Source organism: Eptatretus burgeri, chromosome 1 (genome assembly GCF_056783735.1).
Source record: "Eptatretus burgeri isolate ZD-2024b chromosome 1, Ebu_testis_v1, whole genome shotgun sequence".
NCBI classification, from domain to species: domain Eukaryota; kingdom Metazoa; phylum Chordata; class Myxini; order Myxiniformes; family Myxinidae; genus Eptatretus; species Eptatretus burgeri.
In genome coordinates, this window is record NC_140961.1 from 126,689,996 (window position 1) to 126,704,193 (window position 14,198).

A 14,198-nucleotide genomic window follows, 5' to 3' on the forward strand; every position below is an offset into this window, starting at 1 on the left:
AAGGTGTTCAACACCCTTATCATTTTGTCTTTGCCTGCCTGTCTCCTTTGGAGTTGGAAAATGAGTTGTGGGACATTTTTCCCCAAACTGCCTCAGTTTTACATGTTAGTGATGGGGAAAAGGTCAACTCTTTTTGACCATCCAAAAAAAACCCTCTCCAAAATCTGACCTCCCCCTGACGAGCTCAACAGTAATAATGATAATAATGATATAATCATGATCAAACCCCCCTTCCAATTTTACTTGTCAATGAATAGGGAAAAAGGAAAAGACTATTTGACCATCCTCCCAAAATATCACCCCAGATTTCTCCCCATCTCATCTTGACATATCTTGCCATCTTTATATTAATTAATTTTAAAGACCAATGGTCATTTAACTTAAAGAAAGGGCCCTTTCAACATTTAGGAGTTTTGTTGACAATCAAAGTGTTATTTTTCTCTTCTGACTTTCATCACCATTGAGAACGTTAATAATTAGCATGTTCAGATTTGTTTCTTGTCTTAAAATTTTTGTTGAGCAGAGATGAAATGATAAATTTCTCTCATTGTTCTGGTTTGAGCTCCTCCTGAACCGCATGTCATTTTGAGATTGTACGAAATTATTTTTCCTTTGACTATTTAGCAACCATCCAAGTTTTCTGTCCATTCAAGGATGTTTCTATTTAATACATGATTTAATTAATTTGTATTTAATCTTATTCACTTATTTGTTTCATATACTTCTGTTTTGGTTATTTCTTCAACAAGGTATATTTTAAAATTTTCACATTCATTATGTTTTACATTTACACACCAAGGCTGTGATTTCTACACTCCTTGGTCTGGTTACTACCCGGCGCTCGTGAAGCGAAAAGTGGGGTAAAGCGATCAGTCGCATCCATGTGCCGTACATACATGTGCCATACTTGCTTGCGTATGCACTCGAGTGAACCACTTTTGCAAAAGTAGTTGCTGGAATGAAGCAATATGTGCCGATCCATTCCACTCGTGAAGATAGGTGATCGACCAAAGTTTGAAAAATTTCCAGCCTTTTTGACCGCGGGCCACCATTTTGAAATTTCAGGAAAAATCCATATTTTTGGAAATAATATTGATTTTTGAATATTTTTAAAAATATATTTCTCTGTGTTTAGATGGCCGAATGCACTTCAGTCGGCACCAGTTTGATAGTAAGTATGTGTAAATATTATTCACAACTTGTCCCAACATTTTGAGAAGGGGATGCCATTTTGGAATTTCACTGAAAATCCCACATTTTGACAATTATTGTATGGCACATTGTTAGGCATTTACAGAATATCAGTAGTAGCGTTTTCATAAAGACATTATTAATGACAAATGAGAGCATGATCAATTAATAATGAGAACAACCAAATATGTTTTAAGTGACATGGTTTTCATATATGACAACATAACAATCAAGCAAACAAGCAACCACAAAGATATCTTATAGAGAACATAGTGTTTGTTTTGTATCGTCTGGGTGAAGCTTCCTTTGCTCTTCCACGCACTGTAGCAATGCTTGACGTTGTTTCTCATCATTGCACATATGAATAAAGTCAGACACTAGCTTAATTCCTCTTTCAGCAAGATCATTTACGACACGCAAAGAATTAGCACTTTCGCAAAATTTCCTGTAACTAGCGAACTTGTCCCATATAGCCACAGGAGCCCTGACCATTGGTCAGTCAAGGTTTATCTACAAGTACACAAAGAATAAAAAAAATATATATTTCATTAGATATACACAAAATATACGATTTTCACTGAATTTCCAAAATGGCAACCCTTCTCAAAATGTCGGGACAAGTTTGGAAATAATATTTACGGGCACTTACTATCGTAATGGTGCCGACTGAAGTGAATTCGGCCATCTAAACACAGAAATATATATTTTTAAATTTTCAAAAATCAATATTATTTCCAAAAATATGGAATTTTCCTGAAATTTCAAAATGGCGGCCCGTGGTCAAAAAGGCATGAAAATTTTCAAACTTTGGTCGATCACCGAACTTCACGAGTGAAATCGATAGGCATATGGTGCTTCATTCCAGCAACTACTTTTGCAAAAGTGGAACACCATTGTATGCACGTGTCTGCATTTTTAATTATAATTTTCTCAGCAACCTTTATCTGATGAACACAAAATTTTCCAAAATGGTGAAACTCATCCTGTAAAAAATTTTAGCCTTAAATACGATGGCAAAGGTCACATGGTACAGGCGCCATCTTGGAAAACCCGAAAAACTTTGTCCCCCTATATCTCCGAAACCATTCCATGGAAAAAATTGAAATATGGCTCATTATAATGCACTCTCCATGGGGAATAAGATAGGTTTATGATGATGTCATCAGTTCCTTCATTATGAGGTCATAATTTGGCAAGTGCAATGCTTGATCTGGTCAGTGTGAAAATAAAATCTCTGCAATTGTTGAAACTGCTAACTGATCAATGCAAAACTTTAACTAATTGATCAACTACACATGGGAAGTCGAGTTTGATAAAAGTGACATCATTGGTCACTGGTCTGGCACCATGTTGGATCAAAGAAAAAACACCTTCAAAAAAACAGAAGAGTTGGCTTGCCCCAAGTCCTTCTCAAGACTGTGCAGTGTAAGTATTCTATGAATACCATTTAGTTGCTTCATTCAATCATTTATATACCAGTAAAAATGGTGTCTTTAGTCCGTTAAAATCGATATATCGTTTTTGGCCCAATCTCTCCATGGTGAAGAATGATTATAAAAATTAAATAACTCTCGTATCCGGATCAGGATTTGAATCTTCACTAAAATCTAATTACTTTGGCTGGATCACACACCCGACCTGCCCACCAAATTTCACCTGGATTCATCCATAACGTTTTCAGATATCCTGCACAAAGACAGAGAAACAGTCAAACAAACAGACAAAGAGGCGTGAAAACATAACCTCCTTCACCTTTAGTGGTGGACTTAAAAATGTATCTCTTATCATCATACGCATCCAGAGTCTTTTTATTTCCTTGTTCAGAGTACAGTTCATGACTACTAGCATGGATCGGCTCACGCTCACCTCTCCACATGTCGTCGCAGCGATTTATGTCAAATATTGCTGTGTTGGCATGATTTGAAGTTTACACCAATCATCATTCAAATATTTATTTTCTCCAATTTTTTTTTGTAATATTGGTGATATTACATTTTTTGAAATTTCGTTTGTGATATAAGAAGGTCCAAGTGGTCTAAATGGTCAAGGGTCGAACTGTCTAATCTGTCTAAAAGGTATAAGGGGTCAAAATTGTGTTAAGGTGTAAGGGGTCTTAAGGATCTTTGGGGTCTTTTGGGTCCTGGGTGTCCTTTGGGTCCAGGGTCTTTTTAGGTGTTCAGGTGTTTTGGGGTCTTTTGCATCTTTTAGGACTTTTGGGTCTTCCAGGTGTTTGGGGTCTTTTGGGTCTTCTTGGTCATCATTCTTTTGGGTTTTCAATGACTTTTGGGCCTTCAGGGTCTTTTAGTTATTCAGAGTCTTTTGGATATTTTGGGTCTTTGGGGTCTTTTGGATCTTTGGGTCTTTTTGGTCTTTAGGTTCTTTTGGGTCTTTTTGGACTTTTCAGTCTTCATGGTATTTTGGGTCTTCAGGGTAATTTGGGGTTTTTGGTGACTTTGTGTCTTCATGGTCTTTGGGGTATTTTGGGTCTTCAGGGTCTTCAGGGTATTTTGGATCGTCTGGGTACTTAAGGTTCTTCAGGGTCTTTTGCGTCTTAAACATCCTCAGCGTCTTCGAGGTTCTTCAAATGTCTCAGGGTTCCCAGCAGTCTAAAGGGTAGAAACGTACATACCAATAGCACGTAAATAATAGACATATTGTCACATGTTTGGACGGACGGACATCTGGAGAGATGGATGGATTGCCTGAAGGAAGGAAGGACGCACGCCAAGACCGAGAGCTTTTGAAATACAGATAAATTATTACCATCATCGAAAGAGAGGGCACTGCCTTTGGCTCCGTCTGTCTGTTTGTCTGTCTGTTTGTTACTTTCAAAATCGAAGACTTTTCAAGTATATTTGTCAGCCGATTTTCATATTGTCCATTTGTCACCGAGCTGTTACAATTTTAAACCAATCTTCACGAAACTTCACCGCATGGTAGAGTTTGTCATAAGGAAGAAGCCAATTGTTTTTGAGGTCATAAGGTCAACATCAGCCAAAGGTCAACAACTCAGGTGAGATTTTATAAAATCCTCAATTTTCATCCGATCGACTTGAAATTCGAAGAGGATTTATATTTCAGGTCACTGAATTCAACTAGCCAATTATTTTTGAGGTCAACATCGACCAAAAGGTCAACAGAGCCTGAAGGTCAACAATTAAGGAGGCATGTCTAAAATCCTCAATTTTCATCCGATTGACTTGAAATATATAAACAGTATCTTACCCATGATAGGATATCATTGGCACCCATGATATGGGCGACTACGCAGCACCATACGCAGCAGGGTGTGATGCACTGTGGATTGTGACACATTCCTCCCATGACCACCGTCAAAATTTTCTGTGACGTGCCACATTACACCTTCTGTCAGTTCGGACCAGACGGGATAGCCTTCGTTGCCCTCGCACATCGATGAGCCTTGGGTGCTCAACATCCTGTCACCAGTGTGTGGTTTGTCCCTCCTCGGACCACTGTCAGTAGGTACTCAGCACTGCTGACTTGGACCACCCCACAAGCCTTGCCGTTTCAGAGATGCTCTGACCCAGTCGTCTGGCCATAACAATTTGCCCCTTGTCAAAGTCACTCAGGTCTTTACTCCTGCCCATTTCTCCTGCATCTAACACATCAACTTCAAGAATTGACTGCTCACTTGCTGCTTAATATATCCCACCCCTTGACAGGTGCCATTGTAACAAGATAATCAATGTTATTCACTTCACCTGCCAGTGGTCATAATGTTTTGGCTCTTTCGTGAATGTTGGTCCCTATGGGTCTCAAACTGTGAACCAGTATAGCACTAAGTTCCTTGACTTTGCAAGAAGTCATGGACTTAGGGTGGCTCTTTCATGGTTTCAGCACCCACAGGCTCAACACTGGACTTGTTATTCCAACACTGGTGGTGTGTCAAAGGAGATTGACCATGTGCTCGTTGATGGTCGCTGGAGGATGGTCTACCAGAGTGCTCAGTTCTTCAATACTGATCACAGGCATGTTGGAGCATCTCTGAAGTTTCAGCTTAAATCTGAGAAAATGATACCATCTCAACCTTGGCTGGATGTTGGCAAGCTCAAGGATGAGATGTAGCTGGGAGTTTGCGAACAGGCTGAGTGCGAATTTGGTTGGTCTGATTGCTTTTGGGAACCCTGAAGTGTTGTGGAGTGCCTTCAAGACCACAGTATTTGATATTGCAGGTGGATGTCTTGGAACTCACCGAAGAGTGAAGAAGAATTTTGTCTCTCAGGGTACCCTGGATACCATTGACCAGAGTCACAGGGCCAGGCTGAATGGCAGAGCTGAGCTGTTCAAGGAGCTGAGGTGTAAAACTGTACGTGCGGTCAGGGTGGAAAAGGAGGGCTATGTGTGAGGAATCTGTGAGTGGGAACAGCATCGCTTGTGGTCAAGTGATTCTCGGCCTGCTTCCAGGGGAATTCACGCATGACGTTCCTCCAAGCCCATCCCTCAGTATACTGCAGTTAAAGTGGTGGGTGGTGCCTCTTGAAAAAGAAGTGAAGGCTTGCTGGGCCAGTTACTTTGAGTGGCTGTACCAGGCTGATCCACCAGCTGTTGAGATGGATGCCAGGGGTGTTACTATCCCTGTTGCTGACCCTCCTATCAACTGTGATCCACCTTCGTTCGTGGAAACACAGGCTGCGGTGAACCGTTTGAAATGGGGTGAAGCTCCAGGGATCTGGGACATCCATGCTGAACTTCTCAAGTGTGGTGGAAATGCTGTACTCATGTTATTGCTTGTAGTTCTGTACTCTGCCTCGAACACAGGCATCATCCCAACTGACTGGAATAGGGGCCTTTTTGTCCCTCTCTGGAAAAGGAAGGGTGATCGTCAGGACTGCAACAACTACCGAGGGGTGATGCTGCTCTCAGTGCTGGGCAAGGTCTTTGCTGGGATAATTCTTGATAGGGTTCGCCACCGTCTACTTGAGCACCAGTGCCTCGAGCATTCAGATTTTACACCAAAGAGGTCAATGATTGACCATACCGTTGCCCTTTCAGTGCCTCCCTGAATGCAGAAAAGAGTTGCGGTAGGGTCTGCTTGCAGACGATGTCAGTCGGGTGAATATACTGATTCTGGCTCACTTTTCCCCATGTAAATGAATGGGGGATTTTCAGCAATTCATATTTTTTCCCCTCAAAAATAAACCCCCTTTTTATCCCAAGGTATATTTATTTGTCTCCCCTTTTAAACTCGGGACACTTTTTTTCAAATAACCAATGCAATAAGATCAAGATTTGTTCAAGTAGTAAAGTTGTAATGTGATTTGTAAAGGTGATTCGAAAGAAATATCTGAAACATGTAAGATGAGGGACACTCTTTTTCAAATTACCAATGCATATTGTTTAGCTCACTCATCGAACCAATAAAGATTTGTTCATTCTCAAATTCCTTCAAGAGTTTAATTTTCTTTGCACAATAATCCCCATCTAAAATATTTTAAAACAAAACATTTGAATCTTTATATTTTTTAAGGTACCCCTTTTGTACCATTACGAAATGATAAACTTCTCTTAATGCTCTTGTTTGACCACCTCCTGAGCCACATGTTATTTTTTGTTAAGCCACGCCCACTTTCGATAAGCCCCGCCCACCTTCCAACGAATTTTTATAAGCCCCGCCCACTTTACTAATCCCCACCCACCTTCATGAGGTGTTTCCAAAGCCCTGCCCACTTTTGCTAAGCTCCGCCCACTTTTTGCGAAGCCCCGCCTACTCTTACATCATTTCCAGTTCATCTCTGACTCACAAAGAAATCACTAGAAAATTCCAGCATGTTATGGTTTTGAAAAATTTCCCAACGAAGGCTTGCCTGGGCTTGCCCAGGGAATTTCCAAAGAAAACCACACCCACCAGTCTTTCCCTATAAAAGCCTCAAGCCCAGGCTCCATTTTAAACATGTTTTTTTTGCTGGCAATGGTGTGCTGTGAGCTTGCCTGGAACTCTCTGACTTGTATGGAACTAAACCTTCAAGTTGATGAACTGGATTCAAACCTCTTATCCATTGAGGTAAGATTTTATTTCCCTATTTTCAGTTTGATTTAAGCATCGACTCATTTAATAATTAAATAACTTAATTCATACATTATTATTTTCTCTCACAGGAAATTGTATCTGAAAATACCGATTTTGCCACAACTTTAGGCGAAATGTTGGCTTGGTTGAAGATCTTGTGAGCGACCAAGACCCACAGAACGAGCGAGACCTTGAGTGGGATGACTTTGGGGTTCCTTGCAGATTGACTACTTGTATGGAACTAAACCTTCAAGTTGATGAACTGGATTCAAACCTCTTATCTGTTGAGGTAAGATTTATTTTCCTATTTTCAAACTTTGATTGAAGCATACTCATTTAATAATTAAATCACTTCATTAATACATTATTATTTTCTCTCACAGGAAATTGTATCTGAAATACGAAATACTGCTTTTGCTACAATGTGGGGCGAAATTGTTGGCTTGGTTGAAGACCTTATGAGCGACCAAGACTCACAGAACGAGTTTGTCCTTGATGATCCAACCAAAGAGTTATACCTTGGAGACCAGCAAAGTCCTGAAAAAGTTTTGCAACAATAGTACTCATTGTGAGTTATCAAGACAACACCCCCTGAACTAGTTCTACCTTGATGAGCCAGAATACAAGTTTTACCTTGGAGACTCACAATTTTCAGACATTTTGAAAAATGGAGTTTTCCTTTATGATCTACAGTTATACTATGTGAGATCTATCACTGAAACCCATAAAAATTTGAAAAATGGAGTTTTCCTTGATGATCCACAGTTATACTATGTGAGATCTAGCACTGAAACCCATAAAAGTTGGAAAAATGGAGTTTTCCTTGATGATCCACAGTTATACTATGTGAGATCTATCACCGAAACCCACTATAATTCTGGAAATTGTGATTCTACCTTGGAGTCTTGGATAGATGGTTATATTTTTGGATACTTGAAATGTGGGTTCTGGCTTGATAACTCACAATGTGATACGTATCTTGTACACTCAACAGGAATGTGGTTATACCTTGGAGACTTGGAAAGTTGGGTTTATTTTGGAGACTTGAAATGCTACCACTCTTTGGGATCTAAACCTATCAAGAAAGTTCTTACTCCCCCTTTCTATGTCATCAAACCTGAAAGCCTTAAAAGACAGAATTGGAAGAAGAGAAAAAAAAAAACGAAAAAATATATATAGGTGGAAATCTCATTTTGAAAAAGACATTGTGTTGGGCGAGGGTTGGGGGGTTGGGGTTAAGATTTTGAATGTGAGGGTTGGGGCACACACACACACACACACACACACACACACACACACACACACACACACACACACACACACACACACACACACACACACATCAACAAACAAAAGCTTAGCCTTGACTATTCAGTTGAGGATTCTGTGTTTGGGGTTCACAGATCTAAGAACGTACCCCTTCACACACATTATGTTATACACCTCGGACTTGACCCTCGAGTGTCCACAACGGTGTATAGTAGGAGGGAATGAAGGACCAACCCATTGGTCACATGGGTATTATCTGCTTAGTTTTGTCTTTTGTAATTCCTGTGAATAAAATGAACCGAAAATCTCTTCCCCTTCTAAATCATATACCTTATAAGTCCAAGGAACGGTACCTATTACATAAACAATTTAAAAAAGTTAGTTCGTCAATCGTTTAATATAACCTTTTTCAAAAAGAGATTTCCACCTATATATTCTTACGACATCACCAACTTTGAACTTAGGTTTTCTGATATTAATCTCTTTTTCATATTTTAATTTTGTAAATGTTTGTGAAGGTTTCATATTCGTTGACGTGTGAATCGTGTCATTATACTTATCCACAATATCCTGAATAAAAGATGACCATTGTTGTGAACCGAGTTCTGTGAATTTTTTATAAAGTCTCTCTTTTAAGGTACGATTAAAACGTTCAACAACAACGGCCTTCCCTTCATTAAAGGTACTGTATAATGTAATACTGTTATTTTTTAGAAAATTCAAAAAGGTCTTGTTATAAAACTCTCGACCCTCATCAGTCCACAATTTTTTGGTTTTCTCTTACTTTTATTAAATATCTGTTGAAAGGCTAACATAAGAGTATTACCTGTTTTGTTTTTTAAAGGGACAACCCATGCGTATCTACTCCTCAAATCAATAACAGTTAAAGCATACTTGTACCCCTTATCATTATTGAGTTCAATCAAATCAGCGGACCAGATATAATCAATTTCCTTGGAATAAACCTTCCTTCCACAAAACTTTGTGAAAATTGGTTTATGTAATTCATCAGCTAATTGCTCTTCAGTCTTAATGACATCATTAGAGCCTCTAAGTTTTTTGAATTTCCAAGTCCAAGTTTCAATTTAGCACTGATCATCTTCTTCACGATTAACCGATCAACTTTTCCTCTCAAGTTGGATTTTGTATCAGAGACACATTATACAACATTTCTCTTTCGGCTTCATGCTTTTCTTCCAAAGTTGTGGTATTCCCATAATCAATATCGTGTCTCATGCACACTTCATCAACTCTATTGATGGGTTTACTCCATGATTTAGGATTGTCTGCCTCATATAATCTTTTATCCAAATTTGTGCCTGGACCATAAAGAATACCCTGGTGGATGTAATTCCCCTGGTATTCCAGTAGTTGTAAATTTACTTCCTGATAAAAACTTTTGTACATCTCCTCCGAGTTTGTGTTTGGAGATAAATTGATTTTTTTTTGAACCACACACCAAACATATACTTTTTTGTATAACCCTGTTATTTTTACTTTTAATATATGAAATATTTTTAGTATTAGTTTTCTTTTTACATTTGAGACAATAACTCATTTATTTATGAGAAAAATTCCTGCAGAGTGCAAAAACCTATTTAGTTTCCAACATGCACATTTGAATGTTAATTTTTAAAACATAAAGAATGCTTAGAAATGCCTTCACTCTCTCCTCCATTTATTTAAGAAACAATGAAAAACTTGAATTAAAATGAATACCTTGCCGATGTCAATAGTCTTGTCGAAAATGTTGCAAATAGTCTTGTCAATTCTTCGTTTTCCTCCTCGGTGGGTTGAGTTATTTTCTGAAATACCCCCAATCTTGTTTTAATCTCATCAGTTTCCATATTTTCATATTTATTTAGTCTTGCTCTTTCCTCCCTCTCCTTCTCTCTCTTCTCTCTCTCCTCCTTCTCTTTCTTCTCCCTCTCCTCCTTCTCTCTCTTCTCTCTTCCTCCTTCTCTTTCTTCTCCCTCTCCTCCTTCTCTCTCTTCTCCCTCTCCTCCTTCTCTCTCTTCTCCTTTTCCTCCTCTTCTCTCTCTTCAACTCCTTCCTCGTCCCTTACTATCCTTGAATCGCTTACACCCCATAGAATATCATACATATATTCATCAGGATTTCTTGTTATTCCTGCATCCAAAATATTTTTTTTTACAACAGGAAACCAATAAAATTTATTTTGAATTTCTAAAAGAGCTTTACCTTTTCTTAACTTTATAATTTTTTCATGATTTAACATTCTAATTAAATCTAAAGTTGTCGGTTTATCAACATCAGCATAATGCCAATCTTTTCTTGAAAATATCTCATTCTTATGTTGTAGAACATATTTATTAATATACCGAATACCCTTTTCTTGAAGGTATGCTTGGACACAGAAATGATAATTTTCTTGAAGCCTTCTTGCTGTCATTTGTGCATTAGAAATATATGTTAGAATAATATTATGGCACGAAACACCTCCCCATCTTCCCATAGTTAAATCATTTTGTATTTCCTGACTTATGATATATAATCCTGTTTTTTTTCTGTTTTCATGATATAAACTAAGGCAAAACCATGATTATATTGACCCCTATTAAATTCTTTTATTTGTTGTTTACTAATCGTGGCTCCACAAAACTCATTTTCTATACCAACTGGATAATATTCTTCATTACGAGATTGATTTAATTGTTCCAGGTCTTCTAGGTCAATTTTAAATGACCAATTATACCCTAAATCATTCATATCATACCCCATTGTTCTATTCTCATACAAACGATACGCCCTTCTTTATAAAAATTTATTTTAATTCGAACTGTGAATTCTGTATGACCTGGAGATAAAATCAACACTTCTGTTTCTTTGGAATGCACGACCGTTTTATTTAAGGATATATATTGTGATAAATCGCTTAATTTCACCAATTCATTCGCGTCAGTCGGGCTTGGATAATTTTTTTTTCATTTTTTTTTTTTTCTGTTGTGCATGTTTTGCATGTTGGAAAAATTTTTTTTCATATTAATATTTTTGGTTATATTATATTTATGTCGTTCAGCCTGTGCCTTTGTGTAATAATTTGATAAATCAATATCCAGTTCTTGGGATACACCAAATATAGAACCATCTTTTCCAACATGTCATTTATATTACATTAAAAATAATGTCATAAAATTATTTATTTTTGTTGAGTTGAAATAACACATATAGACATAATTGACCACAACACTTGGAATTTAATTCTTGGACTTGAAATGTTTGATAAACACCATTCTGTAAGAATTTTATGACTTCAACAGGTGGTGGAAGACCAAAACTATCAAAATAATATTTGTCTTGACTATTAAAAATACAAACCCAATGAGAACCATTCCCATTATTATCTTCGAAGTTCATAATCATATTCTTTGTATGTTTAGGCACATTTGGTAATTCATCTCTCATACAAATAACCACATGATGAATTTGTAATTTCTTACAATATTTGACAAGTTGTAAATTTGATGTTGTATTCTTTCCAAATTCTTGAAACCACTCATCAATGCTCATTTATTTATTAGAAAGATATAATCCATTACCTCTTTAAGTTAATTTTACACCTGCTTGTGTGATAGAAGAAAGCATATCTCCAACTAACAATCTGGCTTTATCAGGCAGACCTTCAAGTTTTTCAGCAAAATCTACAATTACACCACTTCCACTAATTTGTTTCTCCAACTCTTTGTTATGTCTTTCCAATTCTTTTTGAGCCTGGAGTTGAGCCTTCCTCTCGTTGGCAGTTTTCACCGCTGTTGAAATACCACCCGTCAATGCTCCAACCGCACTTAAACCAGCAAATAAAGGAGTTAGAAATGGGAGACATCCTCCACTCGTCTCTCTTATTGAATATTTTTTCAACATTGGTTTTATCATTTTAATTTTAAGCCAGCCAGTATCATTTATTTTAAGTGAGCCAGTAGATTTTAACCTATTCTCTTGTTAGCAAAACATCAATTCTTACTGCTGCTTTTCTCTGAATTGTATTAACATTAATCATACAAGGCTTTTGATTTTGAACACAAGATGATAGTTTATGAAGATTGATTTGATTAACATATACCCCAGTTGATACTTTGATACTCATTTATTTAACAAAAAATTATGTGAGACGAATCATAACACCATTATCTGTATTAATCTGCAATTCTCTTTCTTCCAAAAGCAAACAATATGTATCAACTTCTTCACTCTCTCCTCTTTCAATGTATAGGGTAGTATCCACTCGATTAGACTTTATAGTTTCCTTTTGAGCGCTCAGGTCAAACTCATAGATTGTATCCAAACTTTTAAATGCTATCATATCCAAAATAGGTTCTTTATGTCCATTACTTTCACATAACTTTTGGGAAGACTTGTATGCTTCAGCAAAATCATTTTTTCCCCAATTAATTTCCAATCTATCTCATGGATAAAATGTTCCATCTTGAGAAACGCGAAGTTGTTTCACCTTAAGGCCCGGTCACACCTTGAAGTTTTAGCCAACGTATGCCGATTTTTGAATTTTTTTTCTAAAACGCTGGCACACGTTGAATACGTTATGGGTAAGTTTTGATAACATTGAGAGCACGCTGAAAAACTGCCATACATCGTTGTACGTTGGCTTTAATCACTGTACTTTTCGGTTGTCCTCAAATTTTTTCATGCTTGAAATTTCACGACGTATGCCGGCGTATGACTCACACGTTCCGCTACGCTGGCCACAAGTTGTATGCACGGTCTGCGATCGTTGACAGACGTCAACAAATGCTACTTGTAAGTTAATCATAAGTTGAGACACGCCGAGGTAATGTTTAGCGTACCCGAAACATATTTCTAACCTATGATTAACGTGTTGTTGGCATGTTACGCGATCGTTGCCACACGTCGACAGACGTTACTTTTAAGTTACTCATAGGCTGAAAGACGTCGGTATAATGGATCGTCCTTGCATCAGCGTCCACGGCCACGGCCAGGACACTTATTTGCAGCATTCTTCAAACTTTTCTTCGGCATGACGAGGATGTTCACACTTCGATGTCTAGCTTGGCTATGATTCCAATTGTCCATCGGCAGCGTCTATTTAAAATAGTCGAGTTTGAGCGTTTTAACACGTTCAGAAGAAATGCTTCAAATTTCCAAACCACAGCGTCAAAAAAAACAAACAAAAAAACAAAACAAAGGCGAGTGACAGCAATTTAAATCGTTCATTGTAAACAATGAAACTAGCTGAGTGGTACCGTTTAAAAGTCGTTGAGTGTAAAAAAAATCCAATTGTTGAGAGCAAGCATCTACTTTCAATAGTGGAGATGCAGCCATTTAAATCGTTGAGTGGCAGCCTATGAACCTACCCGTGGACACAAGGACGATCCATCATAACCCACACCCCCCCTCACACCCACCTACTACTGCCAACATGAACAAACTACTACTAATACTAATACTAATACTGATACTGATACTGTTACTGCTGACATGGACATCGACTCAAAAAGGAACTCGAAAACACTGTTGGGTTCCCCTTTTATGAACACCATTTTTATATACCAATTCCCAAAACCGCTGGGAACACGTCTTTATATGGCAGTTGTAAGCTAGAAACACATTCATTTTTTTTTTTTGTCGACCGGAAGACGTCATTGGAATACGTCTACATACGTCGATGTGTGTTGGGACTACGTAAAGAATTGGTTCAAAGCACGTCAAACATAAG

General features: G+C 37.8%; 1 protein-coding gene across 1 annotated transcript in view; it reads left to right on the forward strand.

The window, feature by feature from the left end:
- LOC147035373 (extracellular calcium-sensing receptor-like) overlaps positions 1-14,198 on the forward strand; it is a 69,195-nt gene that overhangs the window by 21,725 nt on the left and 33,272 nt on the right. The window lies entirely within an intron of this gene.